This window comes from Andrena cerasifolii, chromosome 2, assembly GCF_050908995.1.
Source record: "Andrena cerasifolii isolate SP2316 chromosome 2, iyAndCera1_principal, whole genome shotgun sequence".
Taxonomy (NCBI): Eukaryota; Metazoa; Arthropoda; class Insecta; order Hymenoptera; family Andrenidae; genus Andrena; species Andrena cerasifolii.
In genome coordinates, this window is record NC_135119.1 from 17,529,176 (window position 1) to 17,556,202 (window position 27,027).

The 27,027-nt window shown below is 39.0% G+C and overlaps 1 protein-coding gene across 2 annotated transcripts in view; it reads left to right on the top strand.

Moving 5' to 3' along the window:
* LOC143379012 (neural-cadherin) overlaps window positions 1–27,027 on the top strand; it is a 352,951-nt gene that overhangs the window by 175,313 nt on the left and 150,611 nt on the right. The gene's annotated exons all lie outside the window — the stretch shown is intronic.

Consider the following 27,027-nt stretch of genomic DNA (forward strand, 5'->3'; position numbering starts at 1 on the left):
TAAGTTGAGTTAGTAATATAATAAGTCGGCACGGAATGTGCTAGGTAAGAAAAATTGCAATGGTAGGAATTTTATGTTTATTTAAAAGGAACTTTTAGTAACCGCGATCTTTGTATTGGTGTTTTAAAAGTAAATAACTTAGTAGGTTATAACCCTTTCGAAAGCAATTTCTTTATTGTTTCTATTGATATTTTAGTTTAGTTTTATCGTTCGCGGTTAGGCTTACCATCAGTGTCACCACTGTAGCCTCGCCTCTACTCTTCTTGTCTACCCTTGTAAATCATCTGTTCTTTTTTCCCATTAGAGTAATAAAGACGAATAATAATAATAATAATAATAATAATAATAATAATAATAATAATAATAATAATAATAATAATAATAATAATAATAATAATAATATTGTTTTGTCGTTACTGCCGAAAAAAAATGTAAACTTTTGAGAGACATTAAAGCAGTAGCTGAATATTTGTTGTAAATATAAGAAGTAACAGATTCAGAAAAAGATTCGCGTAATTAGAAGGGACCACTGACAATATGTATTATGTATAACAGTTCCAAGCAAACTAGTAATCATGTAAATTTAAAACAGTAGTTTACAACATTCTTCATCTTACATTATTTTCTAAAATCCCGCAGGAAATGAATCTTGCGTTGCATTCGGTTACCATTATTCCCGAAAAAATTCAAAAATTCAAAAATTTTTAATCTAGCTGGAGAGTAAAATGCTTATACGTATGCCTTGCATGACGACTGCCATTTCAGACGTATTCCCATAATTTTATCTGTTCTCATTTTTTAAACCGTCATTGCTACTGCCCAAACTTGGAACGTACTTATCCGAAACACCAATCACGAGCCACAAAAATATCCCCCGAAAACTCAGAAGCACCGCGGCAAATTCAGTTTTACGTCACGAAGCAGGCAAACGGAAATGAACATAGGCGTGTTCTCGACGCACATCTGGCTTTACCGCGTCGGGGCTTTCCGAGTGGATCCCGAATATCCTGCACTCGAACCGTATGAGTGGTCTCTGTCGATAAGGCTGCCATTTCACGGGCGATCTTTAGCGGAGGTCGCGGTCCAGCCACTACAGTAGACCCTGGCGGAGTGGTCAGAACTTAAAACTACAAAATCCTTCAGCGTCCATCCGATAATATCGTTTTCATCGATCGACGGAGCCACCTAAAAGCTACGTACAAGGGGATATACACTCAATAAAAGTTCCCGTCCATCGCCACTGTTCCCAACTGTTGCCTGTTGGTGTTCGAGGGCTGATAACTAGGTGAGAAATGTTCTTTCTTCCGACGTCCATCGACACGATCGATGTGCTCCCCCCCACGGTGAGTTTGTACGAAACGTTTCACGGAGTTTTTCAACGCGACGGCAGGATTAGGTAACGTCGCCTGGTAGCACTTTGGGGTGCTACTTTCCAAGACACTCGAACGAATGAATTTGGCGTGTGATTTAGATTGGTGTGTCAGCTGATTTATGGGATTCAATGGGACGATGGATTTCTTTGTGCACGAGGGATGGTGGAGGCTTCAGTTTATCATACCGTGACGTGTCCTTTTGCTCGTAGGGTGCGGGGATAGAGGGTGTTACCTTTTATTTATTCGAAACGAGAAATGATGCAGAAGCGGAGGCAAATGTGTTTTTACGTGACTTTATAAATTTTGGGCTTCTGTTAGCTTGTGTATCCCGATTCACTTTATAGTTCTTCACCGATTCAGGGTCCACCGACGGAGGACTAAGAACGAAAGAAGATGGACACGATGTGTCTAGTTGCGTAGGTGATTCAAATATCACGGATCTAGCTAAATACGAAATTGCGTGAATACAAAGGCAGGTCTTAGGGGTAATATTCTCAATTTTTGTTAGAAAGAAAAATAATGAAATTCTCCAAATTACAAATAACAAATTTTCAGTTAAAGAAAACGAGAAAATTATCAAGGCCTCCTTGAAACCTAATCTGCTTACAATTTAACGTAAAAATTTGGTAGAAATTATGTTAGGCGACAAACTATACGTTGTAGATAATGATGCACATTTAGGTTGCTAACTGTAGACGAATTAGCCCCAGTGCTCCAGGATTCATTATCCGTCGCTGTTTATATGAATTTCATCGTAAATTGCAGTAAATGAACCGTGCATGGGATGAAAGGCGGCGCCTCGCCATGCTGTCCAACTATTTAACTCATTTTGGCCGTGATTGGTAGTTAATGAGTTTCGTCGGCGCAACGATGAAACAGCGTTGCCTCGCAGAAATCGCAGCTTAAAGCGGATAATCGTTTCCGAACATCGTTATTCGGATTCGCTACATTAAATTCCAACAGTCACGCATTACTACCTACGATGCATTTGGGAGTTTTCATTTCCGAATTAGAGAATTCGCTGAGAATTGCCGATCAGAAATCGATAACTTAGCAATAAGTTTCGACTCCTCCATATGTCGATGAGAAGTCGACATTGCGAATTGGAAGAAGCGAAGTAAAATGTGGGGAATGATAAACTTTTAACGTCATTCCTCCTTGTTTCTCGTTGAGTTTCATTGAGGAAGTGTATAAAGATAATTTGATTGCAATCGCGGACTGAAGTTGAAGTAATTACTTTTATTAAATTCAGCGTTGAAAATCACTGTTTATTGCGAAGAAATTGTGGGGTCAGACGGTTGGAATGCATTGCTGGTTATTCGTGAGATTCATAAGCTGGGGAAATTGTATTGACATCTGTATTTCATCGTGTAATCGAGTTGCACGACGCACGTCCTAATAATTACTCTTGCATCAGCAACTGTAGACAGGTGCAAATTGCGTCGGAATGTGTGACACCATACGCGTTAAAGACATTTGCAAAAACTTCTACACGTCCAAAGTTCTATTCCTCCAAAACATCAAACCTCGTTCTATGATATTTTTCCGAACATTTATTTTCTATGCAAGGTGAATGTCCCAATTTCTGCTCATGCCCGTACGTTTGTACTATAGTTGCAACAAAATAATTCTAAATTATTTAAACATTTACGCGAGTGTTGCACTAATAGTCAAATTACTAATAGTAAAACATCTTGAAATATCTTTCTTAAATAGTTTTTGAATTGGTTGATTTATTATTAAAGAATTAATCAATTACTCTGCAAATTTTCATCACAAACAAATTTCTTACACCTTCTTTATGACGAGTTACCTCTTAAATGAACAGAAATTGGGACATTCACCTTATTTAGGTATTTATCCAATAACATTGGCAATTGATATCCTCCTGTATATTATTTGATATGAGTGCATGGACTTTAAGTTAATTTCGTCGATAATTAAAACTGAACTTTCTTGACAAGTTATTATGGAAAAAAGCAGGGTGAATGATGTGAAAACTCTTTTGTGTACTTATCTGTAAACTTCCCCGAAGAATCAACAGTTGCAGTCACGGGTGTTCTCGTGGACATAGGTTAGGTCTCTGCTGCAGTTAAACAAACTATCTCCCTGGTAGCCGAAGAAGCCGATATCGATAGAAAACAAATGCTGGGGAAGGCTTCTTATAGAAAGAATGCTTGTTGACGAACACTGATGAAGGACACTTTTCAGACCGGACCAACAGTAAATGTTAGCTTTGGACTTCCCCTTAAGATGAGCTTTGCCTGGATGGAGCAAAGGGTCTAGACTGTTGCCCTAAAAAAATATGATCTTGCAGATAGGTGTCTCTTTGGATCGCTTCTTGTACAAGTAAGCACCTATAAACTGTCTTGACTATTTTGTTCCGACATTGTCAAAAGTAACAAGACAAAAACCTTTCGAGCGCTAAATTAACAGCGGTAGGAAATTTTAATGCTGTAGCAGATTGCAATGAATGGATATCCAGGAATTCTTCTACAACTGGAATATTTACAACTACAGGATCACAATTATTATTCACGGATCAACTGATAACTATGACCAGTTTGGGATCAACTGTTTAAAGATTTAGAAATTAACTTGACAGAGGTGTAAGGTTAACTTGTCCACAGTTCGAGGCGGGCTTAACCAAGGACGGAACAACGATATTGATTATCACTTAAGGTTACTGGACCTCTATCATGCTGCCATCGTAGCTGTTCAAAATACCGATTTCATCAAAAATAGAATCAATCGGAACAAGGACAAGCAGGTCGTACAAAATCGCAGTAAAAATTCAGAAACGAAAGCACTCTAATTAATCCCGTTTTAGTAAAACCCCTTTTTGGTGCGGGACTCCGCGATCTGCCGCAACCTATGGGAAAACTTTGACCGAATTAGTGTTTCGCCAAGTTATGGGTTGAACCTCGTAAGTTACCTGAAATTAATGTTCAGAAAACGTGGCTCTACGATATAGTGGAGGAGCAAGTTGTATTCGTGCGCGGAGCGGGCAAAAGTCCTCGGAAGTTTGTATATTGAACTCAGATTCGGTCGGACAACTTAGGAAACAAGTCAGAGATCAGATAGAATTTAATCAACCAAATTGTACTGCGAATACAGAGAATTTACATCAGGGAAATTAGGAGATGCAGCAGGCGAATTGCGCCAAATGACACCTACCACCGAAAAGAATTGCAAATTAGCTAAAACTACGAGTGCTTTTCACTTGTTTATCATTTAAGTCACACACCGAGCACTAAGGCCGCATTTATACTTTTTGGAGGTCCTAGACGCAACATCATTGTGAGGCCTCTCAAATTTTTCAACTGCCTTTGATTTTTTTATTATGAACTTAATATTTAAAAATAAGTATTTTATTTTGCAACTATAACTAGGCTGCTTTTATATTGTTTGCGAGGAGTAAGGATTTAAAATGTGGCCATAAACTGTATGGTAAATTTGACCCTGCTGAGTGGTGTTTTAAACTGTTTATTAACCGACTTCGAAAAGAAATAGGTTCTACGTTCGATGTGCATGTATGCATTGTTCAAATGGGTTAGCATTTTGTTAGTTAATCTTTATCTACTTAACTGATCCTACTGACCTAATTTTGACGATGTATGTATGTTTGTATGTATTATGTTTGTCCTCGAATTTCTCTGTAACTACTGAACCAATTCTCGTAAAACTTAATACATTTAGTTTATCTTCAAACAACTTAGGTCATGGAGAAAGAAATATAAAAATCGGTTAAGTAGTTTTGATGTTACACCAAAAATAATAAATCTCTTTCACTAGCCGACTTCGTTATTTAAATAAATGCAGTTATATAACTTAAATAACTAAAAAGTAAAAAATAAATAAAATTAAAGCCAAGGTAAAAAAAATTTAAAATGCGCTAAAAAGTACAAAATAATTTTCTTCCTTATTTAATCTACGACTCGCAATTTTTTACATCGGCGTCAGATTTACAGAGTGCAAATGATGAGGCGCCAACTTAAAAAAAATTAAGAGTCGTAGATTAAATAAGGAACACAATTACTTTTTACTTTTTAGCGCATTTTTATTCTTGTTGAAGCTGATTTTAATTTTTTCCTGTATTCTAATCCGCTGCGACTGTGTGTATAAATAATCCCACCAGTCTGCCTGGTATCAGTAAGAACCCCAATCGAGAGTTACTCATTAATTCGCATTAATAGCTTCGAAATTAATTGGAGGTAGGAGGGGAGAAGATCAAAACTCTGCGAGTCACCTGCGAAAGATGAAATAAACCAGCTTGTTGTTCGCTTTGCGAACCCCCTCGATCAACGGAGTGCGGTTTCGATCGCGATGGACGTGACCCAGTTTTCCAGCCCGACCAGAAAATCAGGAATTAATTCAGCCACCGATTATCGAGCTCCGCGCTTGTCTGTCGACGCCAAGCAATCGCGGGGCGACGCTCCACGGATCCAGTGATTTCCAGAGAGATGTGCCGCTGGGACTATTCCTCTTATTGCACGTACTTCCTGTCACCGCGTATTGACCTGGAAATCCATAAATTCCGGTGACAATATCGATGCCGGCCGGGAAGATCGACAGACGAATGAGGAGATAGAAACAGATGTCTAGGCAGCGCGGATATGTTTTTAATGTGCGGGTTGCGAACATATCGGGTGTAAATTTTACCGTACTGTTTGAAATCGATGATTTCTCCATCTAGACGTTCCACGGCCCTCCACCCATTGGTATCTATGTATACTGAAAACGTGGGGTAGAGGTAAAAGGAAGTGGGGAGTACCGGAGCTTCCAAAATGAATTATTTGGTACCACTTTTGACATTGCAGGAATATGCAGAGTGAGTCACACGTGACGTTAGGATGATTACACGTTACTTGGTTGGGTACCAAAATTTTCTTTGTAGTCTATCATTATCCAGATATGCTCTTCGAATTTCTTCATACCACTATTTACCCTCTTGTCACCCTCCACAGCAGCAAATAGGCAAAATGAAGCATCAAGCTACTCAAAGAGCAGGGTGGAGATAGTTGCCCATTGCCTTTGAGTAGTCAAAGCCTTCTCCTCCTGCTTTCCATGCCTTTGATCAAACTAATAAAAGCAATAAAAGGACTAATAACTTTCCCAGCAATTTACAAACGGGCAACGTAGTAAAAATTTTAAACTAATTATATATTGCACCGCTCGGTGTAGAACAGATCGCCAGTCACGAGTAGACGCACAACACCGATATCAAACGTCGATTTCTCGAGAAAGGAAAGTTTGAAAAGCTCCAATTTGTGTGTTTCAGAAGAGAACATAATTTCTTTCCCGCTTGAAGCCACTGTTGGTCTCACTTTGTAGATACATTCATTGTCAATCAGAACGTGTTTCTGCGTCTGATGTTTCCGGCGAGCGTTGTTTGTGGCTTTTAACGACAAGTGCTTGCCCCTTTGATGTTTAAAGGAAGACGATTGAACCAGGTTAAGTTGGAGAGACGGGGCATAAAAAGATAGTAAATTTAATTCCAGGGAAGCGGACATCAGTGGGAAAGTATGGCGTAGTAATCTGTCGTGGAGATTGAGACAGGCGTTCACCGCGTCAACGTGTTTCTTGCGGTGTTCGGATTAAAGTGGTGTCCTCCAGGAATACCCTTCTTACGGATTGCAACTGTCCTTTGTTTTAAAAAGGGTGTCGCGCAACATTTCGTATGCGCCTGCCAAGGCTTTTTGTACTTGAGACGTTCAGCGGAGAATCTTGAGGCTGCTCGAACATATTTCTAACGGTCTTAATAGAATAGCGACGAAATTAGAGCAATAATAATTACTATAGCAATGGCAACTGGAAAGTCGTGTGTCTTGTGAAATGCAATTAGTTTCGTTCTGAAACTTAGTGAACTTTCAAGAAAGAAGAATTACTTGCGCGCCATGATGCATTGCTACGCGAAGTACTAAACAACCGAAAAGAAGGATGAAAATTGCTGATTTAATTATTTTCTACTAACAAAAAATTCTATTCGACTGTTAATTAATTCAGACGAAAGAGTTCTATTTCCCTCGAGGAAGACAATATTAAATCTAAAACGAATCTGGCGCAATTGCAAAATTTGTCTATGTGCCTATCGGAATTTTGGAATGGCGGGAGAGATTCATGGGGCAGAGCAAGGACATTGCAGAGCACCTATGTAGTAATGCATGGTGTGTCATAAATTTGGGACGACGAAGGTGGCGTCCTCGATGGGTGCTAGGCCATTAGGAACACTCACAATTAGGAGAGAACCCACAACCTGTACGGTGTGCTGATACTAGCTTCTCTTTCTGGCAATAAAACTTATTAAAAAACACCAGAAACGGCGAATCTCCGTCTGACTTTGAACTCCGGGCAAGAATTGCGCCACTGCATTTAGGAGAAGTGAAAATTCATAAGGGAAGCTTTTACTACTTAGTCTCAATTCATGCTCCTAAATAATAGCATGAATTCTATTTATTATTCCTTCAGTCTTTCCATAGTACTTTGAACTTCGTGAAAATAATTACACATGCTGCTCATATCAGTAAATATTTTGAGTGTTGAATTTTACATAGTCCATGTAATGTATTCCTTTTTCATTACATCATACTTTTAACACACAACATTAGGTTCAATGTTCACCAGACATACTCAACGACATACTTCAATCAAATATTACAAACTGTTCTTTTAGTTTGTTATTCAGTAACACTATATAATGAAAGGCTAAACAAACCACAGAAATTAAGACTGAATTAATTTTTAAGCTAAGAAGCTAAGAATGAATAAAAAAAACCTGCAGTTTTCTGTCTAACAATTTTATTACAACATTAGAAAGGATGTAGTTCCTGGCGTCGTTATTTCGAGGCCCGTTATCGTACTGTTCCCTTCTGCTGGTCATTCTGGAGAAGCAAGACGAGCAGAATTACGACTGGCTCCACTTTACGAGCAGCTTTTAATCCAGTCGCTGAATCTTATGAAGTGCACGAGAGATCTGATCCCAGTGAGGTTCTAAACCCGTGATTTTTTTTGCCTGAAATTTCTAATCCGGTCTTCTCTCTTCCCCGAAACCACGATCTTCAATAAAGTCCCTGATGATTTAATTGTCCTTAGGAATTTCGATTTGCACGCACACTTATTCTCGCCCCCTTTTCCCTGAAGCCTTAATTGTACCTAAAATTTTCATTCGTCTCTGGCCAAATTACAGAATAAGTGTTTGACAAGTGGTTTGTAACAGAACTCAGTTTTGAAAACTTATTTAAACGGCTATGAACAGTCTAATAATGTTGAGTCAGTTTCCATGCATTCATACCTTTTCCATTTTAAATGGAAGCTACTAAATTGCTTGACGATTCTGAACACTGGAAGTGTTGCAATTATCAAACGAATCTCGTTTATCATCATACATAGTTGAAATTATAATTCTGTGATATTCTTGCAGGAATTTTTCGAGAATCCACGAACAGCCGTGCTTTAAACTATATTATTTAAGAGCGACCAGAGTACAGGCAATGAAATTAATTTTTAACCTGAATATATTTCTCGCTGCATCTTGCTCTTTACCCACAATAATATTAACCCCAGTAGCATTCATTGTTGGCATTTTGATGGCCAACTAATTCCCAACTTGGGGATACTGTGGGCCACCCAGAAATGCTACTGGGGAATCTCCTCATATTCGCTTCTTCTCGTTTTTATTAAACTCTTGCATCGTTACCCGTTTCATTTCGCTTATTATTTATTACACAATATATCTGTACAATAACGACGCAGTATTATTATTGTAGAATATATCGACGATAATCGCCAATGGATTCCACTGAGCAAAAAGCAACAGTGTAGAAAAATTATTCCTTTGTCAAAAAAAATGCAATAGAAACGTCGATTCAATTCTGACACTTGGAATACGCGCGTATAGCGGTGTTGCGTTCGGTGTAGGCGACAGAAAAATCGATCGAAGTGCACGGTGGCTTAAAGCCAGTTTCCAGAGACAACCAGCCCCTATCGTTCGTCTTCCTGTAACGGTCTGTACGTTATCGGGTAATCCTGGTAACAACTTGTTAAAATAGAGAACGGTGGTTTCATCGTATGTCTCGTGAGTTAAGGTGTCCGTAACTTGATGACATTCTATGGTCCTCGGCTCCACATCCTCCACTTGCTCGCCCTAGTTGCCCGTGCTCCACTCTACATTATTGCAACGCAGTTCTAAACCGTGCCCTCTTGGGATTCTTCCCCAGTAACGGGGATTTTTACGCTCGGGACACTAATGCAAGTTTTATTCGCCGGTACACAGTTAATGGGGTTTAATCCGCGGCACGGCTAAAAAAGAGGGAAGCAGTTATAGAAAAATAGATTAAAACTGCGGGATAGAGTCTTTGCGCAGAGGAAACTTTACACGGCGGAGAATTGAGAAATTCTGCGCGCTCGAAGTAAGTCTTATGCGTCCCTGTTAACTCACCCTTACTTGCAATCTTCAAACATTCGCGTTTGTGTAACCCGGTTCGTACGAGACTTACTATCTTACAATTTGTTTTCAGCTATCGGTATTTAAATAGCTGAATATCTCGAGCAATCGGGAGACATTTGCTGAAGTGGGAAAAAATTTGTGTAGTAAATGATTAACGTAACCTAGATACGATTAAAAGAAACAAGAAACATGGCTGATGGAGCATTATCAAATAATCGGCAAGATTTTTAACAATTTCTGAAATAGGTTCCTAATGAAATTACAGGAACGTAAAAGCTATGAAAATCGCTTGCGCGGTTTTTAGCCGTGGCGTCATCAAAGAGACAAATACATATCTACATACCTGACGCGCTTCATATTTTCAAATTTCATCCCCTCGGAATCATGTAATAGAATTTCATTCAGCGCGTTCTGTTCCGATTCGACGGAGCAATAACCATTCCGAGCAGGCTAAAGGTGAATGTATTTTTAATAATATTCGAGCATTTCATTTTCAAATAGCCATGGACTGTCTGAATTAATTTCAAAGGCCGTGCATTGGAGAGGTCTTGCCATTCAAAAGAGTGTCCGCTGTTTCAAAGCTTCCAATATGCTGATTCAATAACTCATGGTGAATTTCGCATATTGGTCAGAACAGTAGGTATGCGGGGGAGGATTCTGGGCTCGTATGTAAGGATTGCAAAATTACCGACTTCTTCAGTTACCGGTGATTCGGTAAAATTTTTAATCAAAACCGATTTACCGGCATTGCAATCCCTACTCGTATGCGCCATTATCCACCAGTGATTCGCGGAACAATATGACCGTCAGTCGCCACCTTTGCAAGACACTTTTCAGAAACAGAATGGTCAACTTTGTGTTTAGACCGTCCTTCTGTATTAAATCTTTACGTTGCCACATTGCCTGCTCGAGGCGCTGCCACTAATAAAACTAAACAAGCAGAACCGTCTTTCTCGTACAGGATTTCGACCAATTTCCCCACAACCGCCAAAATTTCGTCGATCAAATTTGTGGACAGTTGAACACATTCTTCAGATTCGTCAACCAGTCAAATTTCGTCATATATTTATACTATGCAAATGTTAATCATTCGGTGAAGATATGATCATGACAAATAACTTACAATTAAACATTTTTTAAATATGGGGAAATCGAGGAGTCGAGCTGACGACGGAATTTCGACGCGTATTCTTGTAACCGAAAAGAGCCATTTCACCCCAGATCGAGGATTTTAATGGAATTGAATTGTTACGTCATTATTTTGCTGGTTTCGAATTTACTTAAAAACTATTTTACCTTGAAGTTTGTAATTTTTGCCTGTTTAGTTTTAAGAAGGCCATTTTTAGATGTTTTATTGGTCAGAAATCTGTTATTCGTACCACGACTGACAATTTTGAGCCTTAAGGGAAACTTCCGGTCTAGAGCCCCAAAAAATAGATGATCTGTAAGAATTAATTAAAGGAAAACTACTATATATAATTTAATGGGATTTTTTGCATTGTATTAAGGGTGCCTTAAATTATAGAAATATTTTTTTGTTTTATAATTAATCGTTACAAGACGGCACTGGGGTGTAGTTAAAGTCGAGTCGTCAAAAATTTCATCCAAATCGGTGGAAACTGTAGCACCTAAACCATTGGTTTGAAATAAAAAAACAATGCTGGATTATTAAAGGGCATTAAACTCGCCCTTGGACTGACCAGAAGAAATTACAAAAAATCACATTTTTCGAGAAAATAACGACACTTGAAGTTTGAAATCACTCTTCGCCTATATTTTTCGCCTTCTTAACGCCTTTAAAAATTACAAATTTTCAAATTTTGTAAATTTTACTAGTCTATCCACGAGCCAGAAGTATATTCTTCAACATAAAAAAAGTTTCAGTCGAAGCGGATAATAACTTTTGGAGATACAGGTTCCACCGATTTTGAGGACACTGTTTCGAGAAAAACGCGTTTAAACTTTTACGAATTTGAAAAAATCCTTTTAAACACGTATTTCTAAAAGGTTGAAGATTCGAAAAATGAAATAAAAAAATCGATTTTTAGATCGGAACCTTCCCTTAAGACGCGGAGAAGATTGGAGAGACCCTGTGTGTAATTTAACATTTAACTCGCGTAATCGTACACTTTCATTGTATTTTTGCATAAGGAAGCAGCACCTCCTCAGTGCAAATTACACCTGACACTGATAATAACTATCCATTAACGAATGCCACTATAATTAGTGTTTCCCCTTCAAAGTTACACCTTAGGTAAAAACTTCGTTTGTCTTTACTTTTTAAAGAACTCGCGCACCTATAAATGAATTTAAGCAGTGCGTAAAGCAGTGAATAGCTGTCGTTTTAATTAGTTCCCGCAAAACAAATCGCAAAATAATTTATTCTGCTGACAGAGCTGCTTTCGATGGCTGGAAGTTTCAGGGGCGCGCGCAAACAAATTCGAAACAATGCGTGGAATAACGAACTGCTCTTTCAATTTGCAACTTCGTAGAAAATTATCGGGGAACAATTTATCTTGCTCACTGAACTGTTTTGAAAACTGGGCTGGATAATTCCTCCGCAGAATGCTGGGGTATAGGTACCTATGTAATTGTGTGCATGTATACCTATACCGTCAAAGCATCGTGCAACTTTCTTCTCGCCCTGTGGCTTTTCAGAAAACTCCAACGGAACGGATTAACTAAAGGCGCTGTCCACTTTTATAAGCTACTCAAAAAATACATGTAACGAGAGTACTCTTTATTTTAAACCACAAGCTCCTAGGGAACTTAAAAAACAACTACTTACGTTAATAGAAAAGTTCTGTAGATAAAATCAGATGTGTAGGCTGACAAGGGGAGGACACCATGGTAGACACCGATTTTGAAATAAAAAATTTATTCATTTTTTTTATAAATTTTTTTTTTAACTTGGAGAAATCTTCAAAAGGCACCCCGACTCCTTCAGAGGGGAATCCCTCGGGGGCGCCAGGGTAGTATGGGATTTTTACCCATTAAAACCCCACGGCCACTATGAAATTTTTAATAATTTCCATGTAAATATTTCTATTATTAAGGCACATTGGCAGAAACGCTCGGACACCTATTTACTCATTTTTGACGTAGATCCATCGTGCCAAGGCTCATCAAAATCGGTCTCTACCACATGGTGTCCTCCGCTTGTGAGTTTTGTTGTGTTCAAAATATTAAAGAAAACGACATCTTAGATTCTAGGATTCTATTTAATTTTCTCTGAAGGAAACTCATAATTCAATCTGGCATTATATAACAATCACTTGCTGTACCTATTACCGAAAAGTGGAAGCCTATCAATAATTCTAATTCTTCTTTAAAATTCAACCTAAGTAGTTTAATTTCGTTTTATTTGAGGATAGTGGGTAATAAATGTCACAAGCTAAAATGATTGCTGCCGTAATGTAGAGCGCAATTCGTTTCAATCTTAATCTCAACGAAATGATCGAAATGAAAGGGAATATTTGAAGAAGCACTTACTTTCGTGTCTCCCGGCGTCATAAAGCGAGGTCCAATTGAATATTAGCGTCTGTTAAATATTAATATACAAGAGAGCATAAGGAGATAATATTTTATGCTATAAGGGGATGAAATGGCGCATAAAAGAAGCTTATGATTTAATATTACATGCGCACATTATCAGGGTAGGTACATTAAAGAAATGATCTTTATTGAAAAACGAAGAGTAAAAATTATAAATACATTTTCGTTTCTGAATCCTTCAAGCTCTATAAATAACACGAATCATGGTAAAATAAGTCTGCATCAAACACTCTTATAATATCCCCTATCAATCTTCATCCTTTTGTTTCCAAAATTAAAAAGTTTCTCACATTCTTCCTCCATTCTTGGATCTCTGATCTCCTGGTATTTAGATATTCTTTCGCTACTGAAGTGATTCCAGTTCGCCACTAGTCACCTCCTTCTGTTACTCTCTAATAAAGAACATGTCCGTTGCTACATATATTGTTACTTTTCTTTTGCAATAAATACCCTACCAACGAGGCTTCCTCTGCCTTCTTCCTGAGTCTCCTTGTTCACACCCTTTTTGCCCCGGGCAGTCGGCAACCTCCGATAAAGAAGCCGCCACAGCCCCAGCCTCGACCTTCCTTCTTTCTCCCACGGATGTACAATTTCGTCGGCCCTTTTTTGCACACACGTGTGACCTATGACCCAGTTCTTTTTTCCCATGTAAGTAGGAGCTGATCTTCTTTTTTCCGGGACACGTGTTCACACCTTTTTTCTGGAACACGTGTTAACATCCTCCTTTCCTTGGTCAATAGAGAGCCGGCGGTGAAGGACATCACCGCGCTAGTGACCTCAAGCTCCCTTACCTTTCCTCGAGCTGTGAACAACTATACGTCGCTCTTTTTCGGACGCACTTAAGGGGACACTCTAGCGTAACTATCTGTTTTTTCACTGCCATCTTCGGGAATTTATTTAACCAAAACTATAGGTTTATACTGTCTGACGTTTCGCCTGGATATTGAGGTAGGTTTGAAGTAATACTCGGAATTTTTTCAGGCGCGAGCTTTTTCAAAAAAATTATTTTCTGACAGGCGATTGTGTGGGGACTGTTATAGTCACCCAAAGTGGAAAAACTAAGGTTTATTTTATTTATTATGGTTGTCGCTATGGCTGCAACTACAGAGGCCCCCTAACAATCAAAATTTGCAGAATGACAACATTTTGAAAAAATGTCCCATTTTTTGATAAAAATTTAGCTGTTTTCTTTCTATAAAATTATTTTTTTTATAAGATAGAAACTCGCCCGTAGCCAGTGAAAACTACCCGCCATGTGGAACCCGTTTTCCTTCCGCCGAGCGTAAAATCGCGGTCACTTTGTTTTTCACACACGCAAGTGCGATATCATATTCTCATTGAAAAAGGGTACCTATGTGTTTCTTTATTCGTATTTCGTTTCAGTTATAAGGAGCGTAACTACTGAAAGCAAATTTTCGGAACTTGCGACGTAGATTTTTTTTAAAAAATGATAACACATTTACGAAAAACTTGTACTGCCCGTTTCGACCTATTTTATTTTATAAATAATGATATATTTATTTATATCCCTTAGTCAATGGTCGCTATTACATCGATGTTTCTCAAAATTTAAGCGAATTTTTAATACACAATTAATACTGTGGACTGTGGAAGAACTTCGCCGGACATCTGGACTCCAGGAAACATTGTTGGAGTACGATTTTCGTAGGAATTGGTTCAATGGAGGAATATTTCTCCGGATGAATAGAGCGCCTCCCGATGGAATACTGATATGAAAATGAAGATGTCGAGGCTCCGGAGCCTATGTAGTAACGGGCGGGAAAGGGGATGGCACTAGGGGGCAAAGAATATTCTCCAGTAAATTCTTCGCGTACCATCAAATTTTTATATTAATCTGCCTTCCACCAACAAAAATCCTAAATTCCCTCGACACGCCAGCGTGGCTTTTTTTCGGTCAGCAGTGTTTCGATAATTTTGTCCAATACACAAGCTAGAAACGTGGATACGAAGTGGAGGGCAAAAAGCATGGCAATCTGGGGCAGACGCGTTGCAAACGCAGCGTGGCGAAATCTGCGAACGAGACACATGATTTAAGCGTGGGAGAATGAACAGGGGAAAAGTAAGCAACGGGAAATGGGAAAGTTCCCGGCCACCTTAAACAAATAACGGCACGTTCAGACTTTTAAATTACCGCCGGCAGAAGCTGACAATACTAATACCAGATACTACTATAATCTCCGTTGGACAAAGAATTCCTCGAAAATTTATAGTTGAAAATTACCGTTCGCAAACTTTTGTGGCCGTGCTCCGGCGGGTGGTGTACGCGCACACATTGTCACGGCCCGTTCTTAGCTGCTTAACCCACAGCGTTGGTACTTTTAACACGTTTATCGGGGGTGGAATCATGTAACCGGATTAACAGGTTGCCCGTGTAAGGAAAAAACTTTTATTCCACCGTCGGGAACGAGGTAAATAACATTTCCCTATTATCAGCGTTCCTGTTCGTTTCGCAGCGAAACTGCTCATAGCTGCTGGCCAAATAGACGATTAATCCTTCCGCGTGGTAGATAGAAGTTACGTATTTGAAATTTTACTGTGTCGTGCGCGTCATAAACACCGAAAATCGGTCTCGATTCGTGTCAGTAAATGTTTATGATTGTTTTCTGATTTTATTGACTTTTTAGTCTCTGGGAAATGGGAAGCGAGTATCGTAAAAATCGGATGTGATTCGTAATAATTGTTTTATCTATGTTTTCGGTAGGCGAATGGAATGATATTTGTGTGTGCATGGATGTTAAATAAACACTTGAAGTTCGTTCAGAACAACTGCAAAACAATTCTTATGAACGCAGGCGCTTGCAGAGCGTATTCACAAATAATTGTGTCACCGCGTATATGAAGGCATCTCGTGCGGAACGGTTGACAGAGAGGTAGGTAACAGGCGGTAAGACGGAGAAAAACAACGGTTAAGGGGAGAAGATCGTATAAATCGAACGAAAAATAAAAAGAAATTTTTTTCCATAAATCGCTTCTAAAATATTTAAACATTGTATTCTCAAAGTTATAGGCCGAAATTCAACTCCGTATTGATAATATAGCCCGGTGAGTCAGCGCGCCTCCAAGCACCGAAGTGATCTAAATCGCACTTTAAGAGGAGAACACTTTATAAATCAACTCAAAAATTGAAAAAAATATTTACACAAATCGCTTCTAAAACATTGAAGATGGTCTTCGTTAAGAAAACCTGAAATTAACAAAAATATCAATTACTGTCGTGCAATGGAATTTAGGACATTAATAGAGGTATTAAATAACTTTCGCTGCGGTCGAAGCATCCACCATGAAGATTTTCAGGCATCCTGTGCTGGATCGTGGGCTTTATTTACTGAAAGCGGAATCGTGAAATCCTCCCTTTGTTCCCCTTATTCATGTACGTGGGATTAGTATATCAGCAGATAAGGCCTCTATCAGATCGAAACTTTCGGATGTTTAAAGTGTTGCCCTCTCAAAGTTTGCCAGCTGCAGCGTAAAACGACGCTTATCCGCCTTCTTCACTTAAAAACTCGTTCATTCTGAATGGGAGGTTGGAACGAAGTTGGTTAGGATCAAAGATATCAGTAGTAACATATTAAGGGACCATATTTTGTAACTAGAAAATCTGCATTTTTCGCTGAGCATTCCGTTCCACATAATTAATTTACCGGATTTATGGGAGGGCACATTACATTCTAGTGACTTAAAAGTAGAGTTGGGCCTCAACTGAATAAAAAATTATTTAAATAACGGATCGAATAACAGTTACTTTCACATTAGATTATTCGACGTCAAATAATTTTCTGACGCGCGTTCGAGCCGCCGGAGCGATGCTACAGAAAATTATTCGATGTCGAATAAAGTAGAAGTTAACGTTACAGTTAAAGTTGAAATTGAAAAATTTATTCGACGCTGAAGTTGAAACGTTCGACGAATAAAAAATTCACTTTATTCGTCGAATATATTTACCTCGGGTCAACTTTATTCCTCACACGACGAATAATTTGCTTTTTAACTTTTATTGGTTATTCAAAATTTACTTAAATAAAATCTTTGCCCATCTCTGCTTCAACGAAATGGGTAATAGAAATTATTTATTACGTAAATAATGATTAGTAGTATGAACGATGGCTTCATTATGAAATACAAAGAAACACAACTAGTTAAAAAACAATCACTTTTAATAACCAAACAAGAAAAAGTGAATGTGATTGGTACGTTATGATAATTCAGCTCCCTTTTAACAAAATCCCCATTACACATATGTCCCTCAATGGACCAAAATTATAATCCCCATTCAATTTAAAAATCAAAATCCATTCCACCATTACGTCTAAAATATCCGAAAAACATCCATCCTCGATAACTTTCATTTAACTCTTGACATCGTGCCCCAGCGAATCCTCGGCTCCCTTAATTCGTCGCGTGGACGTCGAATTTCTCCTCCCCGTTCTTTTTCTAGCGCTTTCACGCGTTATCCTTGAGTGCATGAGAGTCACGTGTAACTTTGCGGAATAACTTTCCGAGTGGTATCGCGCCCGTTGCCGCGAAAGTATCAGAGTCAAACGCTGCGCGCTGAACTTCCACACAAAGGGGTGGAACTTGGCCAGCAGGAAGACACCGCGGCGAACTTTTGCTCCTTTTCACACACACACACACAGCGTCCAAGGATGAAGTTAACAGGGTGCCGGCTCACGAGATGAATCCCCCTGGCTTTCGCGCGGCTGATATAAATAAACGGTCCGCGTCTAATTGCGAGAGTTCTTCGGGAAATTGAAATTTAGTCCTGGTCGGTGTAAAACAGGGACGGACTGGCGGATCCGCTCCGTTTGGTAAAAGTTCACCGTGTCTCTTTCTGCAGTCGGAAATGGAGTTGCGGTTTCGTTCGGCGAAGCTGCGTCTTTCCACCCCCCCCCCCCCCCGCGCTCCCTGTATCAACGTTTTAAACGTTTGTGCTGTCGAGTTGTGTTCGGCGATGAGTAAGTTGCGGAAACTGTAGTTAGGTTCATAATTACCTATTGGCTGTTTGCTGATCAAATGTTCTGGAGCCGTAAGAAATGAGAGGCGCTGTTCAGGGAAAATATTTTACGGAAGTTTGAATTGCATCTCTTGGAAATAAATTCTTGATGGTAGATAGGAATTAAATGTAGTCAGTTCTCAAAGTCTGCTGGTATTACGAGTTTATGGGGTTTCTGATGCAATTGAAGCTGTACAGGTGCTTCTAAATAATTGCTGTTTATTCATGAAGCGTGTAAATTTTGCAAAACCACCTCTTTGAATATTGCCAAGGAATAAAAAAGGTACAGGGTTATCGCATTCACCTGTCCCTCTTTTGCAGGTAGGGTAGCCCGGGCGAATCGGATCACTTTGTGTTTGGCGGTAAAAAAATACTAGTCGAACATCAAATAACTAATTTTTTATTATATGTTCGCGATTAGTACGCCTTTGGCTTTAAGATTAATAATAGAAGATAAAATCAAACTTACAAATGTTTCTTCTGCAAACAAAGAAGCAAAAAGTGAGAAACATCCGATTCGCCCCGAAACTTCGCCAACCCTAAGGATCTTCTCGCATAAGCGCTTCTAAGCCCACGATTGGTATTTTGAATATATTCACTTGGTAAAGCAAACACTGATTAAAAAAGAAGAAGAAACGTAGTAAATCAAGAGGTATACATATCCAAAGTACCAGTTCTCTTTAAAAGCCCCTAACACACATTTGCAATTTCCAAAGGTATACGTCTCAGTGCCTACCAAACATCCAACATTCTGCTCACAAATTTATGCACCTACGTAATACGATCCAAAATTTAATAACACAGAGTTGACATTGCCTCTCCCAACGCCCTGTACAGTAACTCCACCCTAAACAACAGCTACTCCTGTCGCAGTATTACTCTGCAAACACAAACAAGTGAAAAGTAGTGCAATTACCACAGAGGTAACACTTATCCGTTAAGAGAAAGAAGAAGAAACACCAACACAGAAAAACATCGGATCAACATGATCAAACGTTTTATCGAGCCTCGACTCTTTAATAAGGTTGCCCTTATTTATACGCGTCGAAATTTTCTTTGTATTTCTTTGCTGTCACCCACTAGAACGGTGCCATTTGGTAAAAAACATAGTCCCTGAAAAAGTGTATTGCAATCGAACAACAGGCAAGGGTGCCTGCCGACCAGGCCTTGAAGTTTAGAATTCGTCAATAGTTTGGATTTAAAGAATTTCTCGAAAATGGTAAGCCCCATCGAAACTTAGTTCCAATAATATTAAAAGAGTATCCAATTTTCTACAATTACTGTATATATAATTTTTCCGTGCTTCCAACCATTTTTTAGATAATAGCGTTTGAATACCGAGAGGTCCGCACTGTGGGACGCGCGAAGTGCGGACTTCCCTATACTGAAACGTTATTATCTAAAAAATGGTTGGATGCACGAAAAATTTATATGCACAGTAATTGTAGAAAGTTGAATGCTCTTTTAATATTATTTGAACAAAATTTCGATAGGGCCTACCATTTTTGAGAAATTCCTCAAATTCAAAACATTGATGAATTCTAAACTTGAAGGCCTGGTCGGCACCCTTTCCTCTTGTCCGGTTGCAATAATTTTTTTCAGGGACTCGGGTAAAGGTACCACTAGTTGACTAACTTTTCAGAAACACGTGAAAAATAAGGTTTTTAGAAGTGCAACTATCTCTTTTCAACAGCGCGCCGCGGCTCCTAATACCCATAGTTCGCCACTTATAAAAACCTTATTTCTCACGTTTTTCTGAAAAGTTATCAGCTACTGATACATGGTCAACTGCTGGTGCCTTTACCCTATTTCTTTTATGAAGTGGAACTATATTAGGGGGCGAGAGCAAAAGAGATCGCAGGTTTAAAATAAGGGCCACCCTACTCTTTAATCCCTTTTCAAGCTTTTTAGCAGCTCGATACATGGGTACCTCCATTTGCATCACACTCCCCCGGGCATCTGTTTACGCGTTATCTCACCTCCGCGTGAGATACGAGCGGCGGGCCATCGTAAAGAAGGGAAGTGTTTTCGGATATATTTGTTCGCGCGGCGCGACCCATTTCGGTGGATTTGATGGGCCGTGGGCTAATCCGGTGAGTTACGCCCGCGAAAGTTCCTCGCGATTTTTCTGGCCTGGCCAGTTTGTCATCCCTTCTTGCGCGCCCTTTTAAGCCAAAGTAACTTTTCCGCCTCTATATCGGCGGAATTCAGTCCCAGAAGCGAGAAATCTTCGATCCCAATCGTCGCGGTCCAGCCAACTCTCGTCGCTTTTCTTTCGAAGTTACAGGCTCCCAAGTCGTAACGGCCCTCCGTGCTCGTTCCACGGTCGTTGTTCCTCGACCGAGTGCAATTAAGGGCGCATTCTTACGTTAAAGCGCACGGTATCCCGCCGCTTCTTCTTTACGCTCGAAATTCCTTGCCTCGTGTCTCCGGAGGTATATACACAAACGCTAAAAAATTCGGGTGCATCTGCCATATTTGCAGCCTGCACTGGAATACAGATGTAAAGTCTAACATTTGTCTGTAGCTTAACCTTTGCACGTTCGTCGAACGATTTTTGTACGATAAAAGCGTTCACTTTGCTTCCAGCTGTAGGCGACAGTGGTTTAATTACTTACTAATTGGGGTTTTAATTACTTTCCTATGGCCCTTTGTGACTTTATGATTTCAGGATTTAAATATCTTTTGATGAACAACGTAAGCAATGGTTACTTAAACTTTGTAATGCAAATGACAAAATTGTGTAAAATATTGATGAGAGGAAGGTGGATATTTTGGTAACGAAAAGACTTATGATGATAAACATTATGTAAGTTATAATATTATCCTGTTTCATACATTTTTGTTTAAACGAAATTTTATTCTAACATAAATACAAAATTTAAGAACAATTTCTCATGGCAGTGTAAATGACGTGTAGCGTTGAGTTGATAATTCGAAATTCTCCGTGGAGCTGAATATTATCGTCCAAACGATAATTGATAGCTGGGACATAGTTGGAAATTAATGGCGACTTATACGGAAGAAGCTGAATACAAATCACTTGGCTTGCGCTTCTTTCAGTGGAACAGCTGGTGGATTTTAATTGCTTTCCCTATATATGGAAGGAATGGGAATCTAGTTGTAGGGGGAAATGTGTGCATGTATAGCAGAATGAATGCATGGCCATTACATGGTCTTGTTTTGCTGCAAGTAAAGCGCGGGCTTTGGGATCTGGAGGTAGAAGAGGGAAATAAGGTGGGGCAGAGAGAACATCTTGCGGGGTCGCTTAAAGTGACACGGAATTGTTTTCATTTTGTATCTAGGTTTCTTTGAATTTTACTGCTTATTTAATGTTCGATAAAAGTGAGGCTCAGTTGAGGCTGAGTTTGAAAATGTTTGGTACTGTTTATGCAGTATTGTATGTACCATGTTTAAGTAGAGAAGAGAATTTATAGTCAACAGATACTTTGTGAATATGTAGGGGATTTCCTCCTGATTACCACGCAATTTTTGTTTGCTGCCCAAATTCACTCGAAGGGGGTGAAATTAACCCCTGAAAATTCGGCTATTTTCCGATTTTGTGTTACAACTCGCGAACTGTAAGAGATAGAAAAAAAGTTTCCAGACAAAGGTTACTTCTTTTAATTAGATCTACCATTTGGTGAAAAAAATATTTTACAGTTCACGAATTATAACACAAAATCGGTAAATAACCGGATTTTCAGCGGTCAATTACACCCGCACAGAGTGAATTTGGGCAGCAAACAAAAATTGTGTTGTAATCAGGAGGAAATTCTCTACATATTCACAAAGTTTCAGTATTTTTCGAATTTCCGGGTTCGGGATGTTCCCTTGTTAGTCACATTCAGCTAATGAAATTTAATGACTATCAAATATTATGAAATTTATAATGTCAAAGCTCGGAGACCAATTATGGTGTATTAACACCCGCCATGGCACGGTGTTTGATTATTACATCACTCCACAAAGAGGGTTGACAAATCCCATCCATCGGACAGGTATAAAATTAGCTCGAACAACATGTTGAATTTCTCTCAAATGCAGTACCTACTTATCACACACGAATTTGTGATCGCCGTCGCACCCTTCTGGAGTGAACAGAGCCAGAGAAAAGTGATAATAACACTACATACAGAGTACGGAAAGTGGTATGTTTAAAGCTGCGGACGCATAAGCAATATTGCTAAGCACCAATTAACCGTTAACAGAGTGAGGTACCTATGTAGTTGCAGCTTCATCGACTACGAGATTTAACTTTTGTAATGCACTTCGCGCGTATTCGCCGCGGCCGCTGGTGAAATCTCGAGAATTCCCCCTCGGATGATTAACCGAATTCCAAACGGTAAGCTATTATGAGTATTGCAAGCTCGTGATAACGCGATGGCTACAGAACATGCCCGTGGATATTCGAGAAATTTCCTGACACTACCTGAAGGAAGTGTAACAAAAATATTATCACGGCCATAGTTTTCATAAATGAACCTATACGTCTGGTTCGATGAAAAGCCCATTTTGAAGTCGTACAATAAAATCGCTCGAACTTGCTTTTTCTCCATCTTTAACGCGAAGGTCGAAAAGAAACAAAACCATTTCCATAAATCGATAGAACGAATTCACGCTTTAAAATGGTACATTACACGAACATTATAGTCAAAGTAAAATTTATTCCAAAATAAGCATGAAAGATTAAAGTCACAGAAGCCGAAATTAATTTTTCATCAATCTAATAATTATTGCTACTCTCGAAAATGAAGATGATTCCTTCTTTGTAACTATTGCCAATAACGTAAATAACAATTTCTTTAAAAAAATGTCAGTGCGCTTTCGCAAAATTTTATTTTAGAGAAACACAAGAAACGTACAGTACGTTGATGCAGGAGCACGAAGTACGGAAAAAGGATAATCGAGATTTGGAAATTCTGAGAATAAAATTCTTTCAGCAGACTGCAACATGTTACTACTTCTTACTTAAGTTTGCATCGTACAGTAGAGAACACTTAATTTTCTGCGGTCGAAGGTGCAGGTATTCCTGAAACGCTTTTACGAATTCGACAGCGCGATGGGAAACGTTCGCCCATTCGTCACAAGGGAGCAAGCAATATATTCTATAATAGAAAAGCATATATCATCGTTTCACGTGCACCGATAGCAGAAGCAAATTTATGCGCTTTCTAAGAACTCTTGTAATCTCTGGCTAAACGTCCATACGTCTTTTTCAGCCGCACAACAATTCAAACAAAACTTGCAATTGCCACTCTGATGGCGTCACACAACAGATCAAACTTTATTTTATAAAGAGCAGTGGATTAAAATAAAGAAAATTGAGCGACTAGTGAAATTGTGCTTCTGATTTCCTTGTCTGGCCACTGTGACGAGTTTAACATATAATTCGATTGGGGTCTACCCACTGATATATCAGTATGTAAATCATGTCCATTAATCAAGTGTCATTGTATTAGATTGCATTGAGAAATGAAACGGGGCGGGCAACGCAGTCACGCGTAATCAATTCAGCGATCAATGGCAAAAATTAGGTTTGACGTAACGGTGGAGTAAACTCACAGTGACGACGTGAAATCAAGTTTTGTAAATGTTCTATCTATATATAAAATGTACTTTCGTAAATTAGTGTAGGTGGTTGAGATAATGCTAACAAGGGATGTTCGACAACTGACAAATTCAAAGTAACTTCGCAGAAAAATGCAGGTAATTCAAATGATGCTAATAACGTAACCACTTTTTATTTCAAAAGGAAAGAAATTTAGATGGTAAATTTCTGAGCTGACAGAATAACTTTACAAGGCGATATTGAATGATACTTAATTGCAGCACTACTCAAAGTGGGGCCATAAACACTTAAATGTAAATATTAGTTGAAATTTAAAAAAGTAGTGTTAAGTCTGGGATTATTTAATTGGAAAATTTACAATACCCGTCGTATAGTATCAGATGTTGAAACCATAATGGAAATGGGCATAACAATGGCTGACATGTGCGTTATGAGGATATATTTATTAATTTCTGTAGAAATCAAGTTTTTATTCACGGAAAGGTGTACGATTAACAACATAAATCCCTTCATAACGGCACAGCTTAATGAGCTGGTTATTAGGGGTAACAAACAGGGCTGAATGAGTTATAATGGCGATGGTAAACCTCTATTCTTTCAATCAATATAACAACGAAACGACAAATGTACGGTTGTATCAATCTGAATGTGCATTACGTCATTATTATAAGCTTAAATTACAACTGCCAGGCTTAGCGTGACTGTTAACATTCGGATGAAATTATGTAGGTCGTAAATCTTGGTTTTTGGCAAATGTTGCAACGAATGTGTGCACTGCCGAAGCCAAACAGATCGAATTGCAATATATAATATACATACGAAGATTCACAAACCGCGTTTTATTTAAACAGTACTTAGAAACCTTTTCATGCGAAACTAGCTGACTGCTAATGTGTGGCATATTTACTTTTCGCCATTTACACGTGGCAGGCTTCCGAAAATTAGTCGATGAAAACATATACTGTACAGTTAAACATATTACAGAGTGTAGTTCGTGTTTCCCAATACAGAAATTCGAAATCGAAGTTTGATATACCTATCAACTGTGGTTAATAACTGAATAACTATGTAGTAGTTCGTAGAAATTAAACTGGTCGACCCTATTTTTTCCGAATATGTGATTACGTACATTAAGTGAAACATAAATGCCCAAGAAAAAGTATATAGGTACAATCTTCCTAAAAATCATGTAAGAATTAAATAAGACAGAGAAAGGAATATGAATACACGAAATTTACATACAACTTTAGAAAACTTATAACGAGGACTAATTTATTGCGACACATTTTTTCGACAATACAGCTTATCACTTTTTTACTAATTCTTAAATTCGAAAGGATACACTATCTTCTTCTATCTAATAAATGATAATTTAAAACAATGCCATCTACGTATCAGACGATACACTATTCAGTTTACCTGAATTTTGTTTAAATTTTCGCGTGACCGATCGGCAAAAAATAGTGTTCAGCAGTATAATACTTCCACACATAGAGGGCATTTACTAAAAAAACTCTACATATATATTACAATTGTGGGGAAATACTACCGTAATAAATATGTATAGGACACTTAAGAATTTTAAAAAATATTAATCTCTTTTTTCACTTGTCAGCACAACGCATGAACAGCATCCAATCGACATCAACACATTCATTATATTAATCTATACTGTTCATGCGCTGTGCTGATAAGAGCAACAACACTTATTATTATAGTTATTGTTATGAATATATTATATTCTTCTCAAAAAAATCGGTGTCTACCATATGGTGTCCTCCCCTTGTTAGTCAAGGATGATGTTAGAACTTAACTGACTATGAACACAAACAGATGGAGCCTTTAAGACTTAAAATCTGTCATCAACTCAAATTATCAATATTTCCACTTACACCACTACGATATATTATTGAATACAATTATAGCTCACACGGCAGAAAAACATAATTTCCATTATACCTATAACGTTCGCAATACTTCGAAGTATAATAGAAAACCGCTGCAAATATCCTCGTCCAGAAACGTTATTCCATCAAAATATGTATACAGAACCGAAAGAAAACAGCCCTACCACCGCAGCCTCTATTTACTGTTTCAAATACCGCAGCTTCCCCACGGCCCTCGGTAAAGTACACATCTTCCGCAAAGCGCGGGGGCCAACGACAAAACCATTCGCCCTCTGCTTCTACTTATCCCCGAAAGATCCCCCCTATTTGGCCTAAGTATTAAAGTCGTTTGTTCACGGTACATATTCCACGCGATCGATTAGCCGAGCTACAGTGCAAACTCCGACGGTACCACTGGCGCAGCAATCTAACCGATCGAAAAATATCCGCGACACAGCCTCGGTATACCCGGAAGTAACCTAAACCGACCGGGTGTCGAGATTAAATCTATTTAGCTAACTGCATCGAGGGACGAGTTCGCTTGGGATCAGAGCCGAAGGAATCCTCGGGCACGTGTTTCTCGACCAGACCCACGTTGACTATGGATCCTATCTATTTGCTAGTTACCAGGGATCGGCTCACCTGTCCGATCATCGCCGATATCGATCGCGCGTCCCTTTTTGTTACCTTATACACGGCATCAGTGACGGTAAGATTATCTGGGAGCGTAGACAGCGGATTGGCAACATCACATTCGAGGCACGTGTACGCTCGAACTTGAGGAACGTATTATTATACGCGATACACGTATTATCGGGCGCACGGGGGTTGGATACTGGGGGAGGGAGAGCGGGGGGTAAATCCCACGGCATTCGGCTCGGATGGAAATGTGGAAAAATGTTTCCGTTTGTGCGGGTCGTTTCACGGTGCCCGAACACGCGGATCGGCATGTCTGCAGCGTTCTGAAATTGGTCGGAACTGGTGGAAACGGAATGGCGGAAGGGTTGCGCGCCATCGCCTACCGCGCCCCCGTTCGGTTCGACTGCTGGTCGATGATTGGAATTTGTTTGACATACGAAATCTCGCGTAACTCGTGGGCTTGAATGAAGAGAACATGTATCTAGATTCTCGTCGTAAATCAATTAATCCTGTAGGACCTATGGAATGAAAAAGGGGCTGTTTGG